Source organism: Macaca fascicularis, chromosome 12 (assembly GCF_037993035.2).
Source record: "Macaca fascicularis isolate 582-1 chromosome 12, T2T-MFA8v1.1".
NCBI classification, from domain to species: domain Eukaryota; kingdom Metazoa; phylum Chordata; class Mammalia; order Primates; family Cercopithecidae; genus Macaca; species Macaca fascicularis.
Window position 1 is genome coordinate 91243562 of NC_088386.1, and position 27851 is coordinate 91271412.

At 40.2% G+C, this 27851-nt stretch overlaps 1 protein-coding gene across 10 annotated transcripts in view; it reads left to right on the forward strand.

The window, feature by feature from the left end:
• SLC39A10 (solute carrier family 39 member 10) overlaps positions 1 to 27851 on the forward strand; it is a 164308-nt gene that overhangs the window by 37385 nt on the left and 99072 nt on the right. For 2 of the 10 annotated variants that reach the window (XM_074009605.1, XM_074009604.1), the window contains one exon: positions 24721 to 24870. The exons of 7 other annotated variants lie outside the window; for them this stretch is intronic. The gene's annotated coding sequence lies outside the window, so the exon portion shown is untranslated. Of the gene's footprint in view, positions 1 to 672; positions 736 to 24720; positions 24871 to 27851 lie in introns of those variants that run through there. One more of the 10 variants, XM_065525806.1, reaches the window with a different exon arrangement.

Sequence of the window (27851 nt, forward strand, 5' to 3'; positions counted from 1 at the left end):
CATCCTGGCCAACATGGTGAAATCTCGTCTCTAAAAATGCAAAAATTAGCTGGGCGTGGTGGCGCACGCTTGTAATCCCAGCTACTAGAGAGACTGAGGCAGGAGAATCGCTTGAACCTGGGAGGCAGAGGTTGCCTGAGCCGAGATCCTGCCACTGCACTCCAGCCTGACGACAGAGTGAGAGACGCCATCTCGAAAATAAAAATAAGCATATAAGGGCTTGGAATTTGTTACGTTGCTGGGAAAGACATTTTTGGCTATTTTGAGTTTTCTTGACACACATTAGCAGCTCCATCTGGGAAGTCACATTTCTCTGTCTCAACTAAATTCCAAGGCCAACTTTCAGGCTTTCCTTAAAATGTGCTTCGTATTATACTGCCAGGAAACAGTCCTCCTTTGGCTCTATAGCCCTCCCTCAGAAAGGTTGAAGTGATAAATTGTAAATTGAGATTCTATTGGTGGCGGGAACCCTAGCTAGAGCTGGTTTTGAATTCCTGCAATAGTGTTTAACCTGTTCAAGGTTCTCATTCAACATTTACAATTGGCTGAGTGTGAGGGAGAAGGAAAAACCTGTTGATACAGCTCCTTTAAGTGCTATGGGTTTCAAAACAACTCTCCAGATAGCAAGCATTCCTGTGGTGGGAGGCAGTGGCTGAGAGGAAAACCTTTCCCATTCATTCAAAGAAGGGAAAGAGACTGAACTTACCTCCCAACAGGTGAAGTTAAGCACGTCCTGTAAGTGGATTGATTTGTTGTATAAATCAAAGTTCTGTTCATAGGGACCATCAACAATGTTCTCTGACCTGGTACCCTTCTCTTCACCCACCCCACTCCTCTATCCTCCTAGTTAACTGCTGGGAAAATATTTCTCAGAGATGCCTTTCTTCCTCCTTGATGATAGTAATCGTTTTTCTCTTTTTAGCTCAAAAGGAGAATTTTTTTTTTCCTTTGTCATGTCTATGTGCCTTGCCTATCTAATATAGTACATTGTTCCTCATTTCCTTTGTTACTATGCTTGTGCATGTCTCAAAAACAAATGTGAACTTTTTGTCAAAACAAAGTGAGTGCATGCTTTATAAAATTACAAAGGGATGGTACAGCTGTTCTCTGATTATATTCTTAGAGTGTTTAAAATTTTGAAAGTGCTTAGGAGTTTCTTTTAAAAAAATCTATCAGACTTCTTACAGAAACCTATTTGGTGAAGTGTTTTATTTTTGTTCTTATGAATTGTGTACAAAAATACCTAGTGTGTTTTAGTAGTAATAATGCATAGTTTAATAAAGTGTAAGTTCAACAGATTAAAGCTTTTAGACTATCTTTTTCATTTGTAGTTAATCAATTATATTTAACCACAAGTGATTTTATATAGTATTTCAGCAGAGGTAGATAAAAACATTACCCAGTGCAACAAATTAACCTAAAAAATAATAATAGATCATATAAGGAATATAGAAGCAAGAGAAAATTGTTGCTAATATTTATTATTCTTTAAAAGCCACATCCTACTATTTTCCTTTTTAAATGTGGTAACTGTTGTCAAACTTATTAGCAATGTGGAGAAAGGAGTCTTCTGTGGTATATTTTCACCGTCCCTACCTTTGTTCTGTCTCCAATCTCAGTGGTCCTTTGGGTCCTTCGTATTCAAAGACGAAGTTACGGAGCTGTTGACAGTCTCCAGTCTCTAGTTGGATGGATGAGCTGCTCTGAGTCATCCACACTTTTATCTTGTGAGATCATTCATTCTATGAGCAATTACATCAATTTTCCAGAAGGCTGGCTGGCTAGGAATAAAGATAAAGGCCATGACTACAGAAGGAATTAAGTTAAAGGGCTTGAAATAGCATCTGATACATAGTACGAGCTTGAGAAGTATTTGCTGCTTAAAAGCCTTCAACTGTTTTCCTTTGCAGCAGTTATGTATCTAACCAGATCATGATGGAGCAAGTTTTCATTTTTGTTTGTATTGTAATTATAATCCTGGCTTTAAAAATATTGAGTGAATTTTTGGTGCCAAAATTAAGCATGTAAGCTCTACTTTTGCATTCCAAGCCCTCCAAACTTTTATAGATTCATTTCCAATATTCAATTTCCTTTACATTTTGCTTAAGGAACTTGTAGAGAAGAATTGCTCATCTGGTAGTGCTCCACAACCCCTACCCATTTTGACCAGTGTCACATACTAAACTTTGACATAAAATATTGCTGGCGGAGATGTTTTGGCTTTTGGTATTAATGTTAATATCAAAAACCCCCTTCAAAAACTTCCACTCTAAAAGAACTTAAGCTTTAGACAAACTCCACTAATTCACCGTTTTCTCCCCCTACAAACTGGGAAGCCTCAGTTATCTTTTGATGACTTGAAACTGATTTCAATTATTTGTGTTATTGCCAGCAATATAAATGAAAAAAAAAACAGTCAGGCATGGTGGTTCAAGACTGTTATCCCGGCACTTCGGGAGGCTGAGGTGGCAGGATCACCTGAGTCCAGGAGTTTGAGACTAACCTAGGCAACATAGCAAGACCCTGCTACAAAAAAATAAAATATTAGCCAGACATGGTGAAGCGTGCCTTATGGTGCTCGCTACTGGCGAGGCTGAGGTGGGAGGATCACCTGTGCCTAGGAGGTCAAAGCTACAGTGAGCCGTGATCCTGTCAGTATACTCAGCCCAGGGAACAGTGAGACCTTGCCTCAATAAACAACAAAAAAAGGGAAAAATAGATGGGGTCTGATTTCCCTCATAGAAGTACTAGAAAGATAATGGATAGTGAATGTTTGTTCCCTCAGAGGAGGATAAAGTTCTCTAGAGCAGAACTTCATAAACTGTAGTGTAGGTGAGAATCACTGCAGATAATGCCACAATGCAGTTTCTGATTGGGTAGGTTCAGAGTCAGGCTTGGGAATCTGCATTTTTAACAAATCTCCAGGTGATGAGGATGTTGCTGGTCCACACTGAAATCACCTGGGGCAGTTTTTGTTTGTTTTATAGAGACAGGGTCTGGCTGTTGCTGCTCGGGCTGGTTTCTAACTCCTGTCTTCAGACAATCCTCCCACCTCAACCTCCCAAAGTGCTGGGAGTACAGGTGTGAGCCACTATAACCGGCCATCTGGCCAGTTTTTTAAAAACATACAGGTGCTTAGGTTCCACTCTCACCCCATCCCACCTCCCTGGATTCTGATTTAGTTGGCTTGGGTTATGGCCTGAGTATAGGGACTTTTTAAATCTCCCAGGTGATGGTAATGTGCCATCAAGTTTAAGGACCTCTAGATTCATTTATCTCAGTTTCCACTTGGCAGTCCATTCACTTACAGACATTACTTCCCTGGCCTCTAGAGACATGTGATTTTCTGAATTAAATACCTTGCCCTTTCTTGAGGAAATCACACTAGTCTTTCAAAACCCTTTTCCAAATACCACTGCATTCTTCAGATATATAATACGTTTAAAAAATTATTCTAACATTACAAAATTCTACTTTGCTCTAAATCCTGTACAACTTTGCTTATAATTCCTATGGCAGTGACCACATTATGCTTTCTAATTATGTGTATTTATCCTAACCTCTTTGATTGATAAACTACCTAAAGGCAGAGATTGTCTCACCTCTCTTTATCTTTCCTAGCAGTTTCCCCCACTCCCGACACAGTGCCCTGAGCCTGCATTTGTTCATTCAACAAACATTTGCATAGCGTCCCCATGCAAAACAGGTTGAGCTCTGGTGAGGTGTGCAAAAACAGACGCCTTCCCTCCCAGTCTTTAGGAGCTTCACATTCAGATGAGGGAGACCGATATTCACAAATGACTCACAAAAGCAAATGTAAGCTCTCAACAGAGGCATGGGGGAATGAATCTGAACTTTTCCACACTGGGGAAAAAAATCATTTTGAGGAAATCATTGGGATCTGAAGAATTTGAAACTAGGAGAAGGTGAAGAATGAGGATGAAGATCATTCAGAAAGATTAATCTGTCTATACAAATTCCCCATGTTGGGAAGGAGTGTGCACTAAACTGGAGGAAAGGCATTGTGGCTGAATTTAATCAAGAGGATTCAGGTTAAAAGATGTTTTAGAATGCCAAGGAAAGTTAAGAAATTTAGTAAATATTAATGACAGAATAATGAAACCCACAAAAGTAAAGAGTGGTATAGTAAATTTAATTATTTACTTATATAATAATTGAAGCAGGAGGCTACAGAATTGATATAGACATAGCATTTGGAATTAACAGTAAAACCGGCTGACTCGATTGCATTGATTGCTTACAGTTGGAATGTATCAGTGGCCCTTAAAAATTATACATTATTCTCAGACAATATTATGATGCCTGGAAAAATCACACTGAAGTGTTTTCTTTTTATCTCTTGTTTTAAGTTTTTAATTAGTAATGCATTCACAAGATGCTTTAAAGAAATTTTAAAGTTTTCAGTAAAAAATCTCTTTCCCACCCCCACCACCCATTCAGCCAGATCCCCATTGAGGTGCCAACTATTACTAGTTTCTTGTATATCCTTTCAGTCTCCTTAAACATGTTCAAGCAAATGCATATGAGCACTGTATTCTCACCTCTGAACCATGCTTTACCCCCTTTACAATTTATTCTGTATTTCTTTTCATTTTATTAGAGAACTTCCACATTTTTTCTAATAAAAATTGCTGAATATTATTTTACTATATGGATGTATTAACTGGTATATGTTCCTTATAGTTACTGTGCTTCCAGTATTTTGCTATTGCAAGCAATGCCACAATAATTTTCCAGAAGAGAAATTGCTGAATTATGAGTATATGCATTTGTAATTTTGAGAGATATTCCTAAATTACCTTCCATAAGTATGGTATCATATTAGGATACCACTAGAAATATGCACCTCTTTTTTCCTACAGGTTCCCCAATAGTGTATGATCAATCTTTTGGGAGGGGGTTTCAGATTTTATTTTATTTTATTTTTTGAGACAGAGTCTTGCTCTGTCACCCAGGCTGGAGTGCAGTGGCACAGTCTCAGCTCACTGCAAACTCCACTGCCTGGGTTCAAGTGATTCTCCTGCCTCAGCCTCCCGAGTAACTGGGATTACAGGCACATGCCACCAGCCTGGCTAATTTTTCTATTTTCAGTAGAGACAGGTTTTCACCATGTTGGCCAGGCTGGCCTTGAACTCCTGGCCTCATGTAATCTGCCTGCGTTGGCCTCCCAAAGTGTTAGGATTACAGGCGTGAGCCACCATGCCCAGCTGGATCTAGTAAATTTTAAACTGATATTTTAATATTTTAACTTGGATTTATTTTTTATTTTATTTTATTTTTGAGACAGAGTCTCACTCTGTCACCAGGCTGGAGTGCAATGATGCAATCTCGGCTCACTGCAACCTCCGCCTCCCCGATTCAAGTGATTCTTCTGCCTCAGCCTCCCGAGTAGCTGGGACTGCAGGCGTGCCCCACCACGCCTGGCTAATTTTTGTATTTTTAGTAGAGACAGGGTTTCACCATGTTGGCCAGGATGGTCTCCATCTCTTGACCTCATGATCTGCCCACTTTGGCCTCCCAAAGTACTGGGGTTACAGGCGTGAGCCACTGTGCCCGGCCTGGATTTATCTTGTTATGAGTGAAGTTGAACATCTTTTGTTAAAGAGCCATTGATGTTTTCTTTCTGTAAACTACCTGTTTTGTTGTTGTGTTGTTAGTTGTTTGCCTATTAGTTTTGTCTTATATGAAGTTTTGCTTTTGATAGTTAAACTTACCAATATTTTACGTTATGATTTCAGGATTTTGAGACATAGTTACAAAGTCCTTTTTTACTCCAAGACTATAAACAAATTCTTCGATAGTACATTATAGGACATTTACAGCTCCACCTTTTTCCTTTTTTTTTTTTTTTTTTTGAGACGGAGTCTCGCTCTGTCTCCCAGGCTGGAGTGCAGTGGTGCGATCTCGGCTCACTGCAAGCTCCACCTCCAGGGTTCACACCATTCTCCGGCCTCAGCCTGCCGAGTAGCTGGGACTACAGGCACCCGCCACCACACCTGGCTAATTTTTTGTATTTTTTAGTAGAGACAGGGTTTCACCGTGTTAGCCAGGATGGTCTCGATCTCCTGACCTCGTGATCCTCCCGCCTCGGCCTCCCAAAGTGCTGGGATTACAGGCGTGAGCCACTGTGCCTGGCTCACCTTTTTACTTTCAAGTATCTGATCTTTCATATATATTTGGTATATGATATAAGGCATGGATCAAAAAAAATGTTTTTGCATGCCCATTTGCTGTCCAAATATCTTTTTTAAAATTATTTTTTAAAGTTAACTGACCCAGGCGTAGTGGCTCATGCCTGTAATCCCAGCACTTTGGGAGGTGGAGGTGGGCAGATCATGAAGTCAGGAGTTCGAGGCCAGCCTGGCCAATATGGTGAAAGCCCATCTCTACTAAAAATACAAAAAATTAGCCAGGTGTGGTGGCTTGTACTTGTAGTCCCAGCTACTCGGGAGGCTGATGCAGAAGAATCACTTGAACCTGGGAGGCAGAGGTTGCAGTGAGCCGGGATTGTGCCACTGCACTCCAGCCTGGGTGACAGAGAGATACCGTCTCAAAGAAAAAAAAAAGTTAACTGAGATGGCCGAGCATGATGGCTCATGCCTGTAATTCGAGCACTCTGGGAGGCTGAGTTGGGAAAATCACTTGAGCTCAGGAGTTCAAGACCAGCCTAGGCAACATATGAGACCTTGTCTCTATTTTATTTTATTTTATTTTATTTTATTATTTTAATTTTACTTTATTTATTTTATTTGAGGCAGAGTCTTGCTGTCTCCCAGGCTGGAGTGCAGTGGTGCAATCTCGGCTCACTGCAAGCGCTGCCTTCAGGGTTTACGCCTTTCTCCTGCCTCAGCCTCCCAAGTAGCTGGGACTATAGGCGCCTGCCACCACGCCCGGCTAATTTTTTGTATTTTCAGTAGAGATGGGGTTTCACCATGTTAGCCAGGATGGTCTCGATCTCCAGATCTCATGATCCACCCACCTTGACCTCCCAAAGTGCTGGGATTACAGGCATGAGCCACCTCACCTGGCCTTGTCTCTATTTTAAAAAGAAAAAGAAAAAGAAGGGCTGCGTGCAGTGGCTTACGCCAGTAATCCCAGTACTTTGGGAGGCTGAGGCGGGCGGATCACCTGAGGTCAGGAGTTTGAGAACAGCCTGGCCAACATGGTGAAACCGTATCTCTACTAAAAATACAAAAATTAGCAGGGCATGGTGGCACATGCCTGTAATCCCAGCTACTCAGGATGCTGAGGCAAGAGAATTGCTTGAGCCTGGGAGGGAGAGGTTGCAGTGATCTGAGATCATGCCATTGCACTTCAGCCTGGGCATCAGAATAAGACTCCGTCTCACTAAAAAAGATTAAAAAAACAAAAAGAAAAAAGAAAAGAGAAAAAGTTAACTGAGAGTATTGAGAAAGAAAAGCAAGATTCAAATCTATGAGATCAGTTCTAGAAAAGTAAGTCATAGAGTACCAAAGCAAATGAAGTGTTGGGGAAATTTAAATATTCAATCTGTATAGCTAGATGGATAGCAAATATTTTACAAAGGTGTTGTCATTACCTCCGCTTCATGGTAGGAATGGCCAATTTGTCATGGCACTTTTCCTTACAATATATTGTTTTATGCAGCAACTTTCAATTAATAAAAATAAGCACATTTGCCATCCTGGTGTAGAATTTGGTTTGGAAAGAATGATAACAAGAGATATGTCTGAAATGGCAGGTGATGTCAGGGTCCTGAATGCATATTAAGCAATAGAGACAATGTGAATTTTTTTTTAAGGTAAAAAATGGCATGATAATATATGTGTTAAGAGAAAGGAAAGAGCTCAGGTGTGGTGGCTCACACCTGTAATCACAGGACTTTGAGAGTCTGAGATGGGAGGATCGCTTGAGGTCAGGAGTTCGAGACCAGCCTGGTCAACATGGTGAAACTCCATCTCTTCTAAAAATACAAAAATTAGCCGGGCATGATGGCGGGTGCCTGTAATCCCAGCTACTCGGGAGGCTGAGGCAGAATCGCTTGAAACCGGGAGGTGGAGGTTGCAGTGAGCTGAGATTGCACCATTGTACTCCAGCCTGGGCAAGACAGCAAGACTCTGTCTCAAAAAAAAAAAAAAAGAAAAAGAGAGAAAGGAAAGAATAATGTATTGAATGAGAGAAAGCAAAGGCTTCTAATATGAGTAGACCAATCCAGGGTTGCTGAAGACCTAAACTCAGGTAGTAGAGTGAAATAAAGGGGAAAGGCCATCTTCAAGAGCGAACTCAACAGGACATGTCAGAATTAAACTCAGCAGGACTTGGAAACCAATTAGTTATAGGTAGTAAAAGATAATATAATAAAATTGATCGACCTCTCTAGCTTGTGCAGGTGGTGCTGCTGAGAATCCAGACTGAGGAGTTAGCAGAAGAAACAAGTTTGGGAATGGAAAGATGCTGATAAAGAGAATGAGTGTGGTTTTCAATTTCAGATATCAATACTATATTTGGAATGCTTTCATTTGCCTAACACAGGGCTGAGGTGCGATGTGCCTAGCTATGATGTGTTTAGAAATAAAGAGAAAATGTAATGCTGATGCACACAAGGAATGTACTCAAGGAAGGAAATTGCAAATGCAGAAGCTATAGAATGACAAACTAGATCTACGAATTCCCAATATAAAAGAGAACTGCCTCAGCAATGGTGAGAAAGGATGAACTTACAAATGGAGCATGTAATGAAAAAAAAAAAAACAGGAAAAAAAAAAAAACTAAACTAAAGCTGACACAAATCTGAGTAAGATGGAATAGGAAGTATGAGGTGGTCTTAGAATAATAATTTAGCATTTGCCTCCACCTGCCAGTCCCAGCATACTATGTCCAAGTGTGGCCTCCAGGACTTTATTTATTTGTTTATTTAGAGACAGAGTCTCCAGGACTTTACTATTTATTTATTTATCTCGACACAGAGTCTTGCTCCATCACCCAGACTGGAGTGCAGTGGCACAATCTTGACTCATTGAAACCTCTGCCTCCCGGGCTCAAGCGATTATCTTACCTCAGCCTCCCAAGTAGCTGGGATTACAGGCACCCACCACCATGCCCAGCTAATTTTGTATTTTTGGTAGAGACAGGATTTCACCATGTTGGCCAGGCTGGTCTCAAACTCCGGACCTCAAGTGAGCCGCCTGCCTCGGCCTCCCAAAGTGCTGGGATTACAGGCATGAGCCACCGTGCCCAGCCTGCCTCCAGGATTTTAGACATTAAAATACTGGAGAACATTCAAAGAGCAACCAAGATCATTAAAGGGTTAGAAAAATATAGCTGAAGTATAAAAGTATATTTGAGTTAGCCTGGAGAAAAGAAGAACCAATGGTGACTCCATTCACAATAAATACATGAAGGCACTGTAGAAATACTTCCCCAGAGTTCAGAGAAAGAGAAGGGATTACATTATAAACTGATATGCATGAAATATAGGGCAAAACTTCCTGAGGTGAAAGTTAAATATTAGAGTTACATTTGGTAGTTCAAGTTGTCTAGACTTTGTGAAATCTTCTGCTTGTGAATCTTTAAAGTCTGGAGAACTACACAGGAAATCCTCTATTTAGCAAGCACTCTGTAGTTAAGGATTGAAGTTCCTGATCCCCGGGAAAAGCCTACCACAAATACTACCATAAAATCCCCACTCTAAGTCATCTACACTGTCAGCGCCCCTTCAAGAGCCATTCATTCATTGAATAACTATTTATAAACACTATACGGGAGTTGTTATTTTAGATGCCAAAGATATGGAGTGAACAAAACAGAAGAAAGGAATGTATCCAATCAAAGTTCATTGAATGTTGCTCCATTTCAGATACTGAGCAACTAGCAGCTCCGCTCTTGTAAAACCTACATTCTTGAAAACCTGTCTCTTGCCATAGTTCCCACTTCTTGGATCGCTCATCCATTTCCTCTCATATCTCTGCCTGACTCTGATATCTCAGAGATCAATGCAGGGGACAGAAAATCCTTGCTCCAAAAATAAGTAGAGGGTTCAAGAGTCTGGATCTAATATTTTTCAAATAGAACATAAATTTTCTATAGTTTTAATTTATCTCAAATTTATCTAAGATATGATTTATTCATTGGGTTTACTCATTTCCTTTCGACTGTCTGCTGTCTGACTGACAGTAGTGGATGAGACAGCAGGATGATCAATGATGGTGCTTTTTGGAATCATAGTGAATTATATTAATTGTTGAGACAGGCAAAATTTGAATATACATTATTTAGGTTGTTTATGTAGTACATGTAGATATACTGTGTATTTCTAGATGTTTAATAACAAAATATTTGGAAAGAAGGCTAACACAAAAGTACATGTTGAAAAATCAGCTGAATGTCCTTAAGTGCATATTTAGAATTGGAAATGTAATGCCATACTGATTGTGAGTTCTTTGATTTCTTTGAAGGAAGTGTTTAATGGAGTTTGCTTTCTTGGTACTGAATTCAGCATAGGGATAAGGACTGTTTTTATCTTTGTAGATGTCAACTGTGGTGACTTAGAAGCTGCCCGTAGGATAGGTTGTCATTTTCCTGCAAATACTTTGAAGCATCCCTGTATCATTTGATCTGATTCTCAGAAAGAAGAGCTGGCAGTGGCAGAAGATAGAATTAGGGAGGAAAGGTCCAGAGCCAGCACTGTTGGAACAGATCATTTCACTGGAAGAATTTTTACCAATTCAGAGATGTGCAAACTAATCAGAATAAATTAGTAGTAATTATAGCATGAAGTAAGCATTCTGAAATTAATTCTTTGTGTTTTTATAGAGAAGTTACCTATGATCATAATAAATACAGTGATCAACATACCACACATAGGAAATATGTTAGGTGCTTCATAAAAATTTTCCCTGTTAACTCTTCATAAACACCTTGTAAAGTAAGGCATATTTTGCAGATTAAAAAAAAAACAAAAACAAACTGAGGCCCAGATGGTAAATGGTTGTGCTGGGATTTAGACTGAAATCTGTCTGAGTCTAAGTCTGTATATTTTTCATTATATCACATCATGTCTTGCTATTGTGCCTATCGTTGTACTTTTTTAAGAAAACAAGTGATTTAGGGCTGGGTGCCATGGCTTATGCCTATAATCCCAGCATTTTGGGAAGCCGAGGTGGGTGGATTGCTTGAGCCCAGGAGTTTGAGACCAGCCTGGCCAACATGGGGAAACCGTGTCTCTACAAAAAATACAAAAAATAGTTGGGCATGGTGGTGAGTGCCTGTAGTCCCAGCTATTTGGGAGGCTGAGATGGGGGGATGGCTTGAGCCCCGGAGGTCAAGGCTGCGGTGAGCCGTGATCATGCCACTGCACTCTAGCCTGGGCGACAGGAGTGAGACCCTGTCTCTAAAAAATAAAATAAAAGAGAGAGAAGATGAAGAAAGAAAATGAGTGATTTAGAATTTACCCTTTTAAGTTCAAAGATTTCAACATTCCCGGAAGTGTTTTTGGGTTAAGAAGGCCTTCTGAAGTGAATATTTTCTGTTTGAGGCCAAAGATTAACAGCAGTTGGATGACAATACCAACACTGTTGCTAGTCAGCCATACCTTCCAGGCATAAGTAAAGGTAATTTTTTAAGGTCAGGGAGTTTAAAGAGAGCTCAAATGTTTGAAGGAGAAATAGTGGTGAATGTGATAGTGACTTGTGAATTAAAACCAAGTTTGAGGGCCGGGCACTGTAGCTCACGCCTGTAATCCCAGCACTTTGGGAGGCTGAGGCAGGCGGATCACAAGGTCAGGAGTTAAAGACCAGCCTGGCTAAGATGGTGAAACCCTGTCTCTACTAAAATTACAAAAGAATTAGCCAGGCGTGCTGGCGGGCACCTGTAATCCTAGCTACTCAGGAGGCTGAGACGGACAGTTGCTTGAACCTCAGAGGCAGAGGTTGCAGTGAGCCCAGATGGTGCCACTGCACTCCAGCCTGGGCAATACAGTGAGACTCTGTCTCAAAAAAAAAAAAAAAGAACCAAGTTTGAACATCATTCATTTCTGGGCTTGAAGAATAGACAGAAAGAAGGACAACAGCTAGAGATGCCACAGAGATAATGTCACCAAGCAATGATTACCCAGGCTAAGTCAGCCACGCCTAGAGAGTATGATTGAAAGGGGTATGAGGAAAGTGAGTGTGAAAGCTTGTATGTAAATGAATCATGTCCCTTCAAAGTAAAATTTTAGATCCGTTTAATAAAAAGATCCATTGTATTCAAGGTTATCCTGCCAAATTACCCAAGGGCATGTATTTTCATGACATTATTGGTCTTATGTATGTTGTTTTCTCGATAATAGGAGTTTCCTTCCTAAGTGTAAGTAGTAATACTTAAATATTAATATTTCTGTTTTAAGATCCATTTAGAATTGCATTAGTGACCCTGTACGTTTTTATAAGAACATAGAATTTCCTTGTCCCCTACTACCTATCCTTACCCAGTGTTATATAATTTATTGTAAATAAATTGTTAATGATACATTCTTGTACTAGAAGAACACACTTTTCAGGTTCAGTATGTTTCTTTTTTTTTTTTTTTTTTGAGACGGAGTCTTGCTCTGTTGCCCAGACTGGAGTGCAGTGACACTATCTCGGCTCATTGCAACCTCTGCATCCTGGGTTCAAATGATTCTCCGGCCTCAGCCTCCTGGGTAGCTGGGACTACAGGAGCCCACCACCATGCCCAGCTAATTTTTTGTATTTTTAGTAGAGACGGGGTTTCACCATGTTAGCCAGGATGGTCTTGATCTCCTGACCTCGTGATCCACCGGCCTCGGCTTCCCAAAGTGCTGGGATTATAGGCGTAAGCCACTGTGCCCAGCCAGGGTTCAGTATGTTTCTTAAATAAGAGGTCACAGTAAACTAAATACTTACTATGAAACAAATAACTGGTACTGCACATTTACAATCTTAAGGAGATTTTTACCTTGAGTTCATAGCTAAAGTTTGAAGCAATCCATTGATTGGATGCTTCACCACTAAAACAGAAATTTGTCTCAGAAAAGAAAACACTTTTTGTTTTGTAAACTTCCTTATTTTTGAATTTTAAATAGAGCAAAATGAATTTACCATATTATACACTTTTATGTGTATTATTCTTTTTTCTCAGCAACTTGCTTTTTAACCCTTTGAAAATGAAAGCCTGAAAATACTGTAAATATGCTTGTAACATCACAAAAATATTCCATCTAAGTAAGGAGGTTTTTGGTCATTTGGTAAAGAAATAACAATACAATCAACTAAACAAAAAACTACACACACACACCATCTTAGATATATAGATTGGGAAAAATTAGATTAATGATTCAAAAGTTAAAGACTTGGTCATTTCCTAAAAATTTGTACTCAGGAATAAAATAAGAGAAAGATCATTTACCAGTCAAAATCTTGTGATCCCGTCAGCTGTATTTGTATATAAAGAAGGCCTCTCCGGGTGCGGTGATTCACACCTATAATTCCAACACTTTGGGAGGCCGAGGCAGGCGGATCACCTGAGGTCAGGAGTTTGAGACTAGCCTGACTAACATGGAGAAATCCCAGCTCTACTAAAAATACAAAAACTTAACTGAGTGTCTTGGTGGCCAGCTGTAATCGCAGCTACTCAGGAGGCTGAGGCAGGAGAATCACTTGAACCTGGGAGATGGAGGTTGCCGTGAGCTGAGATAGTACCATTGCACTCCAGCCTGGGCAACAAGAGCAAAACTCCATCTCAAATAAGAAAAAAAAAAAAAAAAAGCCTAAAAATAAGACAAAAAAGAATCACTAAAAAATAAAAAATAACGTATAAAAAAAAGAAGAAAAAAATTAATAAAAGAAGGCCTGTTGTTTCCAGGTATTAAAGATACAAGATGGTGATTGTCCACTCAGAAGCAGGGAGCGGGAACATTGTATTCAAAAGTTAGTAAACTTCAAGCAGGGCACGGTGGTTCACTTCTGTAATCCCAGCACTTTGGGAAGCGGAGGCAGGCGGATTACCTGAGGTCAGGAGTTCGAGACCGGCCTGGCCAGCATAGCGAAACCCCATCTCTACCAAAAGTACAAATATTAGCAGGGTGTGGTGGATGGCGGGCACCTGTAATCCCAGCTACTCAGGAGCCTGAGGCACGAGAATCACTTGAACCCAGAAGGCGGAGGTTGCAGTGAGCTGAGATTGCACCACTGCACTCCAATCTGGGCAAAAAGAGCGAGACTCCGTCTCAAAAAAACAAACGAAAAAAATTTAGTAAACTTCAAAAAGGGGCCGGGCGCTGTGACTTACGCCTGTCATCCCAGCACTTTGAAAGACCAAGGCGGGTGGATCGATCATCTGACGTCAGGAATTCAAGACCAGCCTGGACAACATGGTGAAAGCCCATCTCTACTAAAAATACAAAAATTACCCAGGCGTGGTGATGGGGTGCCTGTAATCCCAGCTACTTGGGAAGCCGAGGCACGAGAATCGCTTGAACTCGGGAGGTGGAGGTTGCAGTGAGCTGAAAATGTACCATTGCACTCCAGTCTGTGCGACTGAGACTCTGTCTCAAAAAAAAAAAAAAAAAAAAAGATTTAAAACTCTGTTGACAACTTTTTGTTTTTTTGAGATGGAGTTTTGCTCTTGTTGCCCAGACTGGAGTGCAATGGCACGATCTTGGCTCACCACCCGAGTAGCCTCCCGAGTAGCTGGAATTACAGGCATGCACCACCATGCCCGGCTAATTTTTTGTATTTTTAGTAGAGACAGGGTTTCTCCATGTTGGTCAGGCTGATCTCGAACTCCCGACCTCAGGTGATCCGCCCGCCTCGGCCTCCCAAAGTGCTGAAAATTACAGGCGTAAGCCACCGCGCCCAGCCTGACAACTTATTTTAATTAGCCAGTTATATAAGGAGTCCATTTTCACCATTATATGTCCCCACTCTCAGTCCATTTATTAAATACCTAATTGTGTGCAAGGAATTGCTATGGAAGATGAGCCAGGAAAATGCCTGTTTAAGATAAGATCTTTGTTCATTCTGGATTGCTCAGCGACACCAGCAAGGCAGTGATACCAAAAATGGAGGAAAGCTCAGTGATGATAAACCTAACCACATTTTTTTTTTTTTTTTTTTTGAGAACAGAGTCTCGCTCTGTTACCCGGGCAGGAGAGCAGTGGCACAATCTCCAGGGATCAAGCATTTCTCCCATGTTAGCCTCCTGAATAGCTGGGACTCCAGTTGCTTGTGCCATACCTGGCTGATTTTTGTATTTCCTGTAGAGACAGAGTTTCATCACATTGCCCATGCTGGTTTCGAGCTCCTGGGCTTAAATGATCCGCCCTCCTCGGCCTCCCAAAGTGCTGGGATTATAGCAGTGAGCCACTGTACCTGGCCGGCCAAATTTTTATCAGCAAAGAGAAGCTATTAATTTAAGTATACATGTACATTTTCCAGTTTAAAACTGGGTACTGATTTTATTTGAAAAATAGATGAGGAATCACAATCTCTTCAAAGCTGCAGGCCTCCTCTAAATGAGGCCTTCCCTTGCACTCTTAGTCTTGAGGAGATTAAAAGTATCTGAGATCTTCTTCTGTTTTATGCACTTTATTATTCCCCTACAGATAGCAGCCTTATGACCAGAAACCCTAAAATGTGTCAGATTCCCCTTGTGATAAGGTCTTGCTCAGATTCAGATAGTCAGACCCTGACAGCAATGAATTCAATTCTGTCTCAATGGTCTGACTGTATACTAGGGCTCCTTTCCAATTCCTCTCTTTTTCTCTTGATGGCTCTGTTCCTGTAGACTTGAGATGACAGTAACAAAATTTTAATTAGACATATAATGGAGAAAATAATACAGGTACTTTTTTTCAGGGTTGTAAGATACGCATTACTAATCTATATATTATCTTAAAAAAAAAAACAAGACTTACGTAATTATGTGGAAATGAAAGTAGAAGAGCTTCCTTTTAAAAACCAAACCACCTATCTAGATTTGAGGGAAGACCTCAGCAGGCATTTCTATTGCAGAAGATAGGCTATAGTTAGAGTCAGCTGGAAAGTATTTGTGCAAGGTACAGATGAGGGTAAAAAGAATGTCAGGTAAAATATCATCACTGGGTAGTAATTTTCCTGAGCAAATTTCCCCAAAAGACATGATTTTTCTATATAGAGTTACTCATCTGTATCCCAGGCTCACAAACTGGCTGGCAAGTTTTATTGCCCGGAAAATTGATAAATAGTTGTAGCCTGGAGATACAGTTTCTCTCCTTGCCCATAAATGTCTTCCCATATCCCTTGGCTGTTTTTATCTCAAAGCATTAATCTGTATTTCTGGGGGAAAATATATTCATGATGATGCATTAGTAAATTCTCAACAGCTCAAAGATTTGCCTTAAAATTGTATTTTAAAATATTACTTTTCTGAATTAAATGAAGAGTTCACTATTACCTAGATCTGGAGTTTTGAAGCAGAGATATGCAAGTTCTAATTTGCTATAATGACTCTAGAGAGTTTAGTCCTGAGCCATTTTTCAAAACATTTTGAAACAGTAGTTCTAGAAATCTGCACTGAAACAAAACAAAATGACACCCCCATCCCCAGCCTAATGACTCACATCTACCTCAGTGATTAAAGCAAAATAGCTATAACTTCAATAATTATCCATTCTTCCATTTTAAAATGTAATAAGCTATGAAGATGCCCATTTAAATTGTGCCAAATTTATGCCATTCCATATACAAGAGGGCTGGTGATGTGATTCGAGTCACACCAGCTTCCCACCATTAGCAACACTCCCTAAAGGCAATTATCTTATCCAAATTAACATAACCCAGAAGACCTGAGTAGCTGAAAAATGAGGATGAGCGACTTCTCTTTCACTCTCCATGGAGCAACTGTGTGAGGATGAGCAACTTCTAAGGATCTGCCAGTTCTAATATGCCATATATGTTTCTTAATTTTTTTTTTTTATTAACCCACAGTCAGACATTTTGTTGTATAATACAAAGTGAGACTAGGAAGGAATTGGAAACAAGTCAGGTAAATCTGAGGGAAGGAAGATATGCATAGTATACTGAATGGCCAGGAGCTGCACTGAGAATCTCTAAATACTGAGGGGCATCCAAAAAGCACTGAAATGGAGGAAAAATTCCAAAGACGGGACAGGATGGCTATCTCATGCTTCCAGGAGTGTCTACTGTGTGAACAATTTATTAAGTCCTTTGGGGAAGAGATCTCTCTTTAAAGAGACATTAAAATGCTTTTTAGAAATATGGACCTCTGGTATAAGGAACAATTTACAAAGATAACCGCTTTGCATTAGATCAGCAAAATCAATGTCTTTTCTACCGTCTTTACTAATGCTACAATCAAAACATGTAAGTAACTACTTTAATGTTATAATTAAAGCATACATTGAAACAGTAAACATTTATGGACTATTCATCATCTATAAGAAAACTGTGAGAAAGATTTAATGTTCCCTCTACCCTGGGAGCTTATGAGATAACACTTGTAGGGTTGATGAATTGTCTGTACTTTGAACATATAAAATTCCCCAAAAACATTCATATATCACAGTTGCTCCATGGAGAGTGAAACAGTAAACCAAAATGCTTGAATCTTTTGCTTCTTAATTTACTTTTCCCTTAGGAAAATTTAAGATAAATGAACTTTTAACATCTGGCTAACATCTTAAATTTTTACATATATTAATGATTGTTAAATTGCTTTATCACCTTAGCAGGCTCATCTTACGTCAACCAACATCCACATCCACTTTAATTCATTACTGAGTACGTATTTAGCATATGTTATATGCCTGGCACTGTGCTAGGCACTGGGATACAGATGGAAACAAAACCCTCTGTCCTCATGAAGCGTACATTCTAGTGGAAAGCCGAATATAAAACAAATAATCACAAGTAATTGCAAATGTGATAAGCACTTTGAAGAAAAAGGATGAGGATGAATGGGAAGGTGCTCAGAAAATTTCTTTCAATAAAAATTAAAATTAAGCAGGGACCTGAAAATATGAGAAGTTAGCCTGGAAGAGATAGGGTGGACCAGTTCCTCTCATTTTCCAGGCAGAGATCTTGAATCTTCTTTACATTCTAACCCATTATTCTTAGGCAATGCTATCCAGTCCTATAGTTTCAAATGTAATCTAAAATGCTGACAATTCCAAAATGTGTTGTCTGACTCAGACTTCTCTTCAGAGCTTGACCTGCATAGTCCATTACTTACTTGGCATCTCCACTGATGTCTCTTGTGTATTAATATCTCAAACTTGAAATATCTCAATTATTAAGCCTTCATTCCTGATCGCCACTTCCAAATCTGCCCCTCCTCCAATTTTCTCCTTTTTGGTAAAAGATACCTCCATCCACATAGTTGTTCATGTCAGAAACTCAAGAGTTATCCTTGCCGGGCACGGTGGCTTACTCCTGTAATCCCAGCACTTTGGGAGGCCGAGGTGAGCGGATCACAAGGTCAGGAGATCGAGACCATCCTGGTTAACACGGTGAAACCCCGTCTCTACTAAAAATACAAAAAAAAAAAAAAAAAAAAAAAAAGTAGCCAGGCGTGGTGGCGGGTGTCTGTAGTCCCAGCTACTCAGGAGGCTGAGGCAGGAGAATCGCTTGAACCTGAGAGGCAGAGGTTACAGTGAGCTATCACATCACTGCACTGTAGCCTGGACGACACAGTGAGATTCCTCTAAAAAAAAAAGTGTTATCCTTGACCTTCAACCCACCCCCCCCCCCCCCCCCACATCTTAAACAGTTTATAGCCAAGTCCCGTCAATTCTACCTCCAAAATATATCTCAAGTCTGTCTCCTCTCCTTGACACTGCTTCTACACCAGCATATTTTGCTTGGATTACTGCAGTAGCACCAATGAACACAAACTCAATATTGTCTGAATACAACCACAGCTCTGGAGCCACAGCCGCATTCTGGAGGAGATTCTTTTATCTCAGTATATGTCATGGCAATTGCTTTGCTCTTACATTGTACAAATGATTCAGCAAAATTTCTTTTCTGACGCTTAATAAGGCTATCAATAACTTTCTTTTAAGACAATCTCACTCTTGTCATCCAGGCTAAAGTAAAGTGGTGATTGTAGCTCACTGCAGCCTTGAATTCCTGGGATCAAGCAATCCTGCTTCAATCTCTCTAGTAGCTGGGATCACAGGTGCGTGCCACCATGCCTGGCTAATCTTTTTGATTTTTTTATAGAGATGGGGGAATCTCACCATGTTGCCTAAGTTGGTTTCAAAGTCCTAGGTTCAAATGACCTGCCCACTTTGGCCTCCCAAAGTGCTGGGATTACAGGCATGAGCCACTGTGCCCTGCCAAGGCTAACTTAAAATTAATTTTTCCCTGTGGTACTGTATACAGAAACCCATTTTGTGTGTGTGTGTGTGTGTGTGTGTGTGTGTGTGTGTGTGTACGTGTACGGTTTGGGTTTTTTTTTTTTTTTTAATAAACTGAGACAAACTCCTGGGTTTCTGACTGACTGCATTTAAGTTGGGGTTCCCACAACCCCCTCGTAGGGTTCGATTAATTTACTGGATTGTCTCACATAACTCAGTGAAGCATGTTTGTTGGTTTATTATAAAGGATACAGATGAAGAGATGTGTAGGTGAAGGATGGGGGAATGGACGCAGGGCTTCCATGCCCTCCCTGGGCACACTACCCTCCAAGAACCTCCAAGTATTCCGCTATTCGGAAGCTCTCTGAATCCTGTCCTCTTGGTTTTTTAGGGAAGTTTCAGGACATCAGCATTCCTTTGCCCATAGGGCGGGAACCTTTCAGAGAAGGGTCTTAAGACCATTGATCAGAAAGTCAGGGAAACATTGGAGTAGAAGGAGGGCAAGAGAAGGTCAGAGGCCTTCCAGAGAGGCCTAACACACCCAACAGTGTAACAAAAGACTGCAACAAGGGCAATGGTAGTTATGAACCGGGAACCATGGACGAAAACCATTACGTATCATAACACCAAAGGCACCTAACCAAAAGGAGGAATTTGAGGGAGAAATTATTTTCACACTACTACTGGAAGAATTGAACTGGTTATTTCGCTTGACACCTGTGTTTAAAATGTCAAGTCAAATATCCTATTAAAAAATTCAATCTCTAATTAAAACACCAAACATATTTTGGCCCCAAGCTGTACAGTTATTTAAAAAATATATCAGCATTTGGCCTGGTGCGGTGGCTCATGCCTGTAATCCCAGCACTTTGGGAGGCCGAGGCAGGCGGATCACTTGAGATCAGGAGTTTGAGACCAGCCTGGCCAACATGGTGAAATCCTGTCTTTACTAAAAATACAGAAATTAGCCAGGCATGGTGGCAGGCACCTGTAATCCCAGCTACTCAGGAGGCTGAGCAGAAGAATCGATCGAACCTGGGAGGTGGAGGTTGCAATGAGCTGAGATCACGCCACTGCACTCCAGCCTGGGCGACAGAGTGAGACTCTGTTTTAAATATATATATATTCAGCTTTATGACATAGAGCTAGAGAGTTACAAACATAAACATAAAAATAGAATATATACAGTTAGTTTTTATAACACCCTCAAAATACAGTATTACTTCAAAGTTTAAATAATTTGTACTTAAAAAAAAAAAAGAGGCTGGGTGCAGTGGCTCAAGCCTGTAATCCCAGCACTTTGGGAGGCCGAGACGGGTGGAGGTCAGGAGATCAAGACCATCCTGGCTAACCCGGTGAAACCCCATCTCTACTAAAAAATACAAAAAAAAAACTAGCCGGGCGAGGTGGTGGGCGCCTGAAGTCCCAGCTACTGGAGAGGCTGAGGCAGGAGAATGGCGTAAACCCAGGAGGTGGGGCTTGCAGTGAGTTGAGATCCGGCCACTGCACTCCAGCCTGGGCTACAGAGCGAGACTCCGTCTCAAAAAAAAAAAAAAAAAAAAAAAAAGATCAAATTATTAAACGAAATTGTAACATAATTCATTTAACCATAACGTAGAGTTATTGATAACCTACCATTTTTTTCTGTTAGTGCTTCAAAATAGTTAAAAAAAAAAAAAACAAACATGCTATTGAATGAAAATATATTAATCCTTGCTGGGTCTTTAGTTTCCAAAAAATATCCTTAAAAGCAATCTCAATTTGTGATCAAGAATATTGACCAGTATATAACATCTGTGTTCATTTGCACCAGAGATGTGGGAAAAATATTGGTATTTACACAAGATCAGTTTTATTCCATTCTAAGGTAGAAAGCAATGCAAACTTTTATGGATATGCTGATCATTATAAAGGACAAAGCAACTAGATTATATTTATGACACAGGGTGAAAAATTTCAGTAAATGCACAACTACTACTATATGTACTGTCACTTATTATCTTTATAGCACAATTGCTATAGCTGCTTTGTCTTACCACGACTGTAACTCTGGGTAACATAATATTTATTGCTGAGGCTCTCTGTTCAAGGATTTTATTTTATTTTATTTTATTTATTTATTTATTGAGACAGGATCTTGCTCTGTCATCCAGGCTGGAGTGCAGTGGCATGATGATGGCTCACTGCTGCCTCAACCTCCTGGGCTCAAGCAATCTCCCACCTCAGCCTCCTGAGTAGCTGGGGCTATAGGTGTGTGCCACAATGCCTGGCCAATTTAAAAAAAAATTTTGTAAAGATGGGATCTCACTAAGTTGCCCAGGCTGGTCTCAAACTCTTGGACTCAAGTGATCCTCCCACCTTGGCCTCCCAAAGTTCTGGGATTATAAGCATGAGTCACCACACCCACCATCATGCCCAGCCTGTTTTGTTATTCTTATCAAAGCTCTTTCTGTGAAGTTAAATTTGAGTGGTAATGTCAAATACAAAGGTCACCAGCTCTCATTCTACTTCCCTTTTTTTGAGATGGAGTCTCCTTCTATTGCCCAGGCTGGAGTGCAGTGGTGCCATCTTGGTTCACTGCAACCTCCGCCTCCCAGGTTCAAGCAATTCTCCTGCCTCAGCCTCCTGAGTAGCTGGGACTACAGGCGCATGCCACCACGCCTGGCTAATTTTTGTATTTTTAGTAGAGACAGGGTTTCACTATGTTGACCAGGCTGGTCTCAAACTGCTCAAACTCCTGACCTCAGGTGATCCACCAGCCTTGGCCTCCCAAAGTGCTGGGATTACAGGCATAAGCCACCATGCCTTGCTCTACTTCTTTTTAAGCAATTGTAGTACCTGATCTACTGATGTGAATTAAGATTCATGGTTTCATCCATTTCTCTTAGAGTCTAGACCCATTTCTACCCATGAATTTGGTCTTTTCATCTGGTGATGAAAAGATAGCACTTATTTATTTTGAAACCTCTAAAATAATCAATTCTGATGTGGCAATTTCTACTCATTTCAGAACTCCTTTAAATTAAAATATGCAATTCAATGATATTTAATGTTTGAGTTTAAAACATCGTTGTCATTCAGTTTTAGAATTATTATACATTGGAGGAGCTGAAAGTTGATTAATAGAGATTGTTATTTTCCTAAAACCATCCTTTATACTGTGGACTAGATTCTCCTTGTAGAGATAGGAACTTGGATCTTGCAAGGCACAATTTGCTGTGAACCATTTCTGCTTTTCTGTGTGCTTGTCACACAGAGGGGAAATGGATAAGAGAACTAAAAAAATAATTTTTTCTATCACAAGACCAGTTTTTTCTCTTGTATTTCTCTGATGTAATCATTTTGTCTTCTGAATCTCACAGTGAAATGGGAAATTTTCTCTGACCCCTTCATGGGCAGGAACTAGAGTGTGGGCACTAGAACTAGTCAGCCATTTCAGTGGTAGCAGCAAACTCCACTCACTCAAACCTGTTGCATTGCGCTCAAGCCCCCGCAGCACGGAGCACGCAGGTGAGCGGGTGCAGGAGGTGAGGCTAGTGTTTTCAGCACCAGCTGGAGCAAAACTCCATGTGGTACCGAGGCAGCGTCTAAGAGGGAATACCCGTGACCCCTAAGGCCCCAGAAGAGTGGTACAGTGAGGCTCTTTTAGCTTTTGCCATCTGCGGACAGACTCAGTGGGCCCTCTGCCTTTTTGCGTGAGATAGTTGCTCTCTGCCAGTGAGGGCAGAGGGTCAAGTGTGACAGCAGGCATGCTGTATGCCGAGCTCTTGTCTGGCGTCCAGGAAAAATCAGGTCACAGGAACGAATTGAAGGATAGTAAATGTGGGGGATTTTATTGCCAATGGAAGTGCCTCTCAGCGGGAAGAGGAGCTGGAAAGGGGATAGAGCAGGAAAGTGTTCCCCTGAAGTCCGGCCATCTTTGGCTGGACTCTACTCTGAAGTCCCGCTGTCGAGCTGTCCCTCTGAAGTCAAACTGCTTCGCTCCAACATTCAGCTGCTTATACTCCTCTTGATGTTTAGCTGCTTCTGCAGTCTTTATAGACACAGGGTGGGGTGGGGTGAGGCTATGGGTAGGAAAACAGAGGTATCAGTTCTCACTTTGGGTCACGGTCTCAGGCTTTTTGACTTGAGGATGGGGTTTCGCCAGGGACCCTGCCCTTTTCTGCCTAGAATTTCTCCGCCTCCTGTCCCATCAACAGTGTGGTATAAAAAGGTTAAAGAAGAAATTCAGATTCAAAATCTTCAAACTCACATGCAGGTTTCAAAAGATAGAGCAATTTTATTTTGAAAAGAACTCTGCTGTAACCTGAAAATTTACAAACACAAATATGTTTTACTTATAAAGACCACATCCCCAACTTTGGTGGTAGAACACTGGTTGTGTTAACACAGAATAATGAATACTTTTCTATTGATCTACATAATCTGATTTCATTTCCTGACACTGGATATATGCCAAGGGTTTTGCTCCTAAACACCTGGTTACTTTCTGATCCTGATTACTATATAACAGAGGAATAATGCTTTATAGTCCTTGAATTTTTAGTGTTATATTCTCACCCCCTTAAGAGTTCTCATTATGTTTTTATTAAAATTTAATTTTTTCTCTTTTATTTGATTTGCCTTCATATAAGCCACCTGTTTTAGTTGTTCAACTTGATGTGCCTCCTTCCAGCTACCGTGCCTTGTTAAATGACTTGTAATAATTTTATTTTGCTTGCTTATTTCAGGGCGTTTAGAATGTATCAAACTCTGGTGATCAGGATTTTGGGTCTTTTAAATATTGATGTATTAACAGAAATGTAAGAATATGTATGAGTAAAGATGCTTTCAACTGTAAGGAACAAAACATTCTTCTAAAATCACTTGATAAGGAACATTTTTATCTCACATAATAAGAATTCTAGTGATAGGACAGTTTCAGTGTTGAATAATTCAGTGGTTCAACATTGACATCAGGCCAGGTGCGTGGCTCATGTCTGTAATCCCAGCACTTTGGGAGGCTGAGGTGGGTGGATCACTTGAGGTCAGGAGTTCAAGACCAGCCAGACCAACATGGTGCAATGCTGTCTCTACTAAAAATACAAAAATTGGCCAGGCATGATGGTGGGTGCCTGTAATCCTAGCCACTTGGGAGGCTAAGGCAGAAGGATTGCTTGAACCTGGGAGGTAGAAGTTGCAGTGAGCCGAGACTGCACCACTGCTACTCCAGCCTGGGCAACAGAGCAGAAGACTCTGTCTTCAAAAAACAAAAACAAAAAACAAAACAAAAGAACACTGACATCAATTTACCCAGATGTTTTTCATTTTTCCGCTTTCCCAAATTCAGTGTGTTGCAGCGTGTTGTTTGTTCTCTTGGGCAGGTTATTTCTAGGCTTCCCATATAGATGCCAAAGGCAGAAAAGAGAAATTTGTTTTCACTTCCACGTATCTTGTTAAAAGAAGAACCTTTCCTGGAGGCCCCTCTGAGTTATGGCCAGACTTGTGTCATATATCTATTCCAGAACTAACTGGTAAGTAAAATGGAATATCAATTGGCTTAACTCAGTAGTGGTCCATGGAACCTGGGAGCCCTGAGATCATTTCAGGGAGTTTGCAAGGTTAAAATCATTTTCCCTAATAATGCTAAGATATATTATTTGCCTTTTTCACTGCGTTGATGGTGCAGAAGCAGCAATAGTGGATAGCACTGCCAGTAGTTTAGCACAAATAAAAGAAGCGGCACATACTAGAAGTAGTCTTCTTCACAGGCACCATACAAAGTTTCATGTTTTCATTGTTTGCTTGCTTTCCTGGCACATGCTGAAGTGCTTTGGTTATCTCAAGTCACAGTATCCCTTAAGTAATTGAATTGTGAGCTGAAATGATTGCTTTTTTTGTGGAATCTCCCCTACCTTTTTTTTTTTTTTTTTTTTAACTTGAAAGGCTGGCAAAGAAAATATGGTTATTTAGACTTGGAAATTTTGCAGACATTTTCTTGAAAATGAAAAAAGTGAGCTTGTCATTTCAAGGAAAACAAAAGGCAGTATTTGTTGCAAATGATAAAAGGATTTGTCTGAGATTGGTGTTGATATTAACAAAAGTGATTTTTTTACATGGTATGATGAAATGTGTTTGAAAGATCTGCATAACTCAGTGAACCAGTATGATAAATGCATGATACAAAATCACGGGTAGGTTAAAAGATCCATTCAAAATGCGTACTAGGCCAAAAGATCTAAGGGGAACAGAGTACAAAATTTCACTCATAGGTTTTCTGATTTCACTTGGTAATTAACCTTCAACAAACTACCACTTTTTTGAGTTTTAATGTAGTATTAAAAAAGAATATTCAAACTTATCTGAGATAGCTATTAAAATATTTCTTTCTCTTTCAACAACATATTTGTATGATACTCAATATACGTTTCAGTGAAGACAACAGACTAATGCAGAAGCAGATATGAGAATCCATGTCTTCTATTAGGCCAGGCTTCTTGACATTTTTTTTTCTTACTTTGAAAACTATAGTTATTTTTCTGTAAAATATTGTTGTATCATATGTAATAGGTTTATTTTTATATGAAATAGTATTTTCAAATTTTTTTATTTTTAGTTTCTAAAACGGTAATTATTGATGTGACTCACATAAACAAACACACTTTGTAGTCCTCAATAGTTTTAAATAATCACAGCACTTCGGGAGGCTAAGGTGGGAGGATCGTTTGAGCCCAGGAGTTCAAGACCAGCCTAGGCAACATGGCAAAACCCCATCTCCATAAAAAATTTAAAAATGTATTTTTGAAGAGTATAAAAGGGCCCCGAAACCAGAAATTTGAGAACCATTTGGTTTAGACTAATCAAAGATTTACCATTTGGGGCTTGGTTTTGTCCTCCCCTATATACATAATTTCCTCTAGTCTCAGTAAGAGCAGGATATTATTAACAAAGAAAAAGGGGAGGGAGTTGCTAATGGCTTGATGAGTCAGCAATGGTCTGCCACAGTTAAGGTGAATGAGAATTGTTCCAGTGGCATGTGGCGATCAGCAAGCTGTAACCTCTTGGAAAATGTTGAGAGAAGATTCTCAGGTCTCAGGGACAGAGGCCTCACACTGCAATGCTCCTGGGCTGCCAAATTTTAGGGGATAGCTTTCTCCATAAGCTGCGCATAGAAAGTGGACAGAGGCAGTTAGTTGGGGGATCAACTTGAGTCTCTGGTCTGCCTACCAGAAGCAATGGTGGTCTCTGCCCCAAGAGTGAGGTATTTTGGTTCTTTCCCAGGGAACACAAAACATCTCATATATTTATCTCTTACCAGGACTGTAGGGGTTCACTCAGCTTTACTGGGGCTCACTTCCAGGTTCCACAGTCAGTCAACACTGTTTTGAATGATGGATTAGTAATTATTATTAGTAATTATGCAAATAATTTTGAAGAAAATTTGGCAGCCCAGGAGCATTGCAGTGTGAGGCCTCTGTCCCTGAGATCTGAGAATGTTCTCTCAACATTTTCCAAGAGGTTACAGCTTGCTGATTGCCACATGCCACTGGAACAATTCTCATTCACCTTAACTGTGGCAGACCATTGCTGACTCCCTTTACAGTGACAGTAAAGGGAGCAGGTAGAAATACAGTCAAACAATATTTGTATGAGATCAGAGAATAATGGTGGTCAAGAAAACAGTAACGGGTATATCTATGGTTCCTGTTGGATGAATAGAGAAGTTATAATGCTCATTCTTAACCATGATTGAGGCACAACAGGAGCCAGAGGATTTGGGTTTTAAATAAGGGTTTCTTCTTTGCACATATTGAGTTTAACATCCCTGAAGGTCTGTGTAGGTAGAAATGTCCACCAGGTAGTTGGAACTACGATTTGACCTTTAAAAAAGATTGGGCTTAGAATCTCGGAATGTGCAACATAAAGGCCATAGTTGAAGCTGTTGGAGTTGATGAGATTTCTTTCCCCATGTGAGATAATATGAAGTGATAAGACAAGTTAGTCAAAGTTAGAAACTTAGGAAATACCACTTAAGAGATGGGAAGAATAATCATCCAATATTGGAGACTAGAAAAGGTGTTAGGAAGGAAGAGATCCTAGAGAAGATATTATCAAAGATGCTAAAGGAAGAGAGCTCCCATAAGGAGATTGTTCTCAGTACAGTACAGGATGAAAACTGTGAAAAGTCAGTAAAATTTGCCAAGTAAGGGGTCAACAATAATTTTATTTATTTTCTAATTTTTTATAAATAATAGAGACGGGACCTTGTTATGTTGTCCAGGCTGATCTCAAACTCCTGGACTCAAGCAATCCTCCTGCCTCAGCCACCCAAAGTGCTAGGATAACAGGTATGAGCTATTGTGCCCAGTCTCAAAAATAACTTAAAAAAATAAATAAGCTACTTCTTTAAACTGCTTTTTGTTTTATTTGTTTGTTTTTGTTTTGAGGCAGTCTCACTCTGTTGCCCAGGCCGGAGTGCAATGATGCAATCTGGGCTCACTGCAGCCTCCACCTC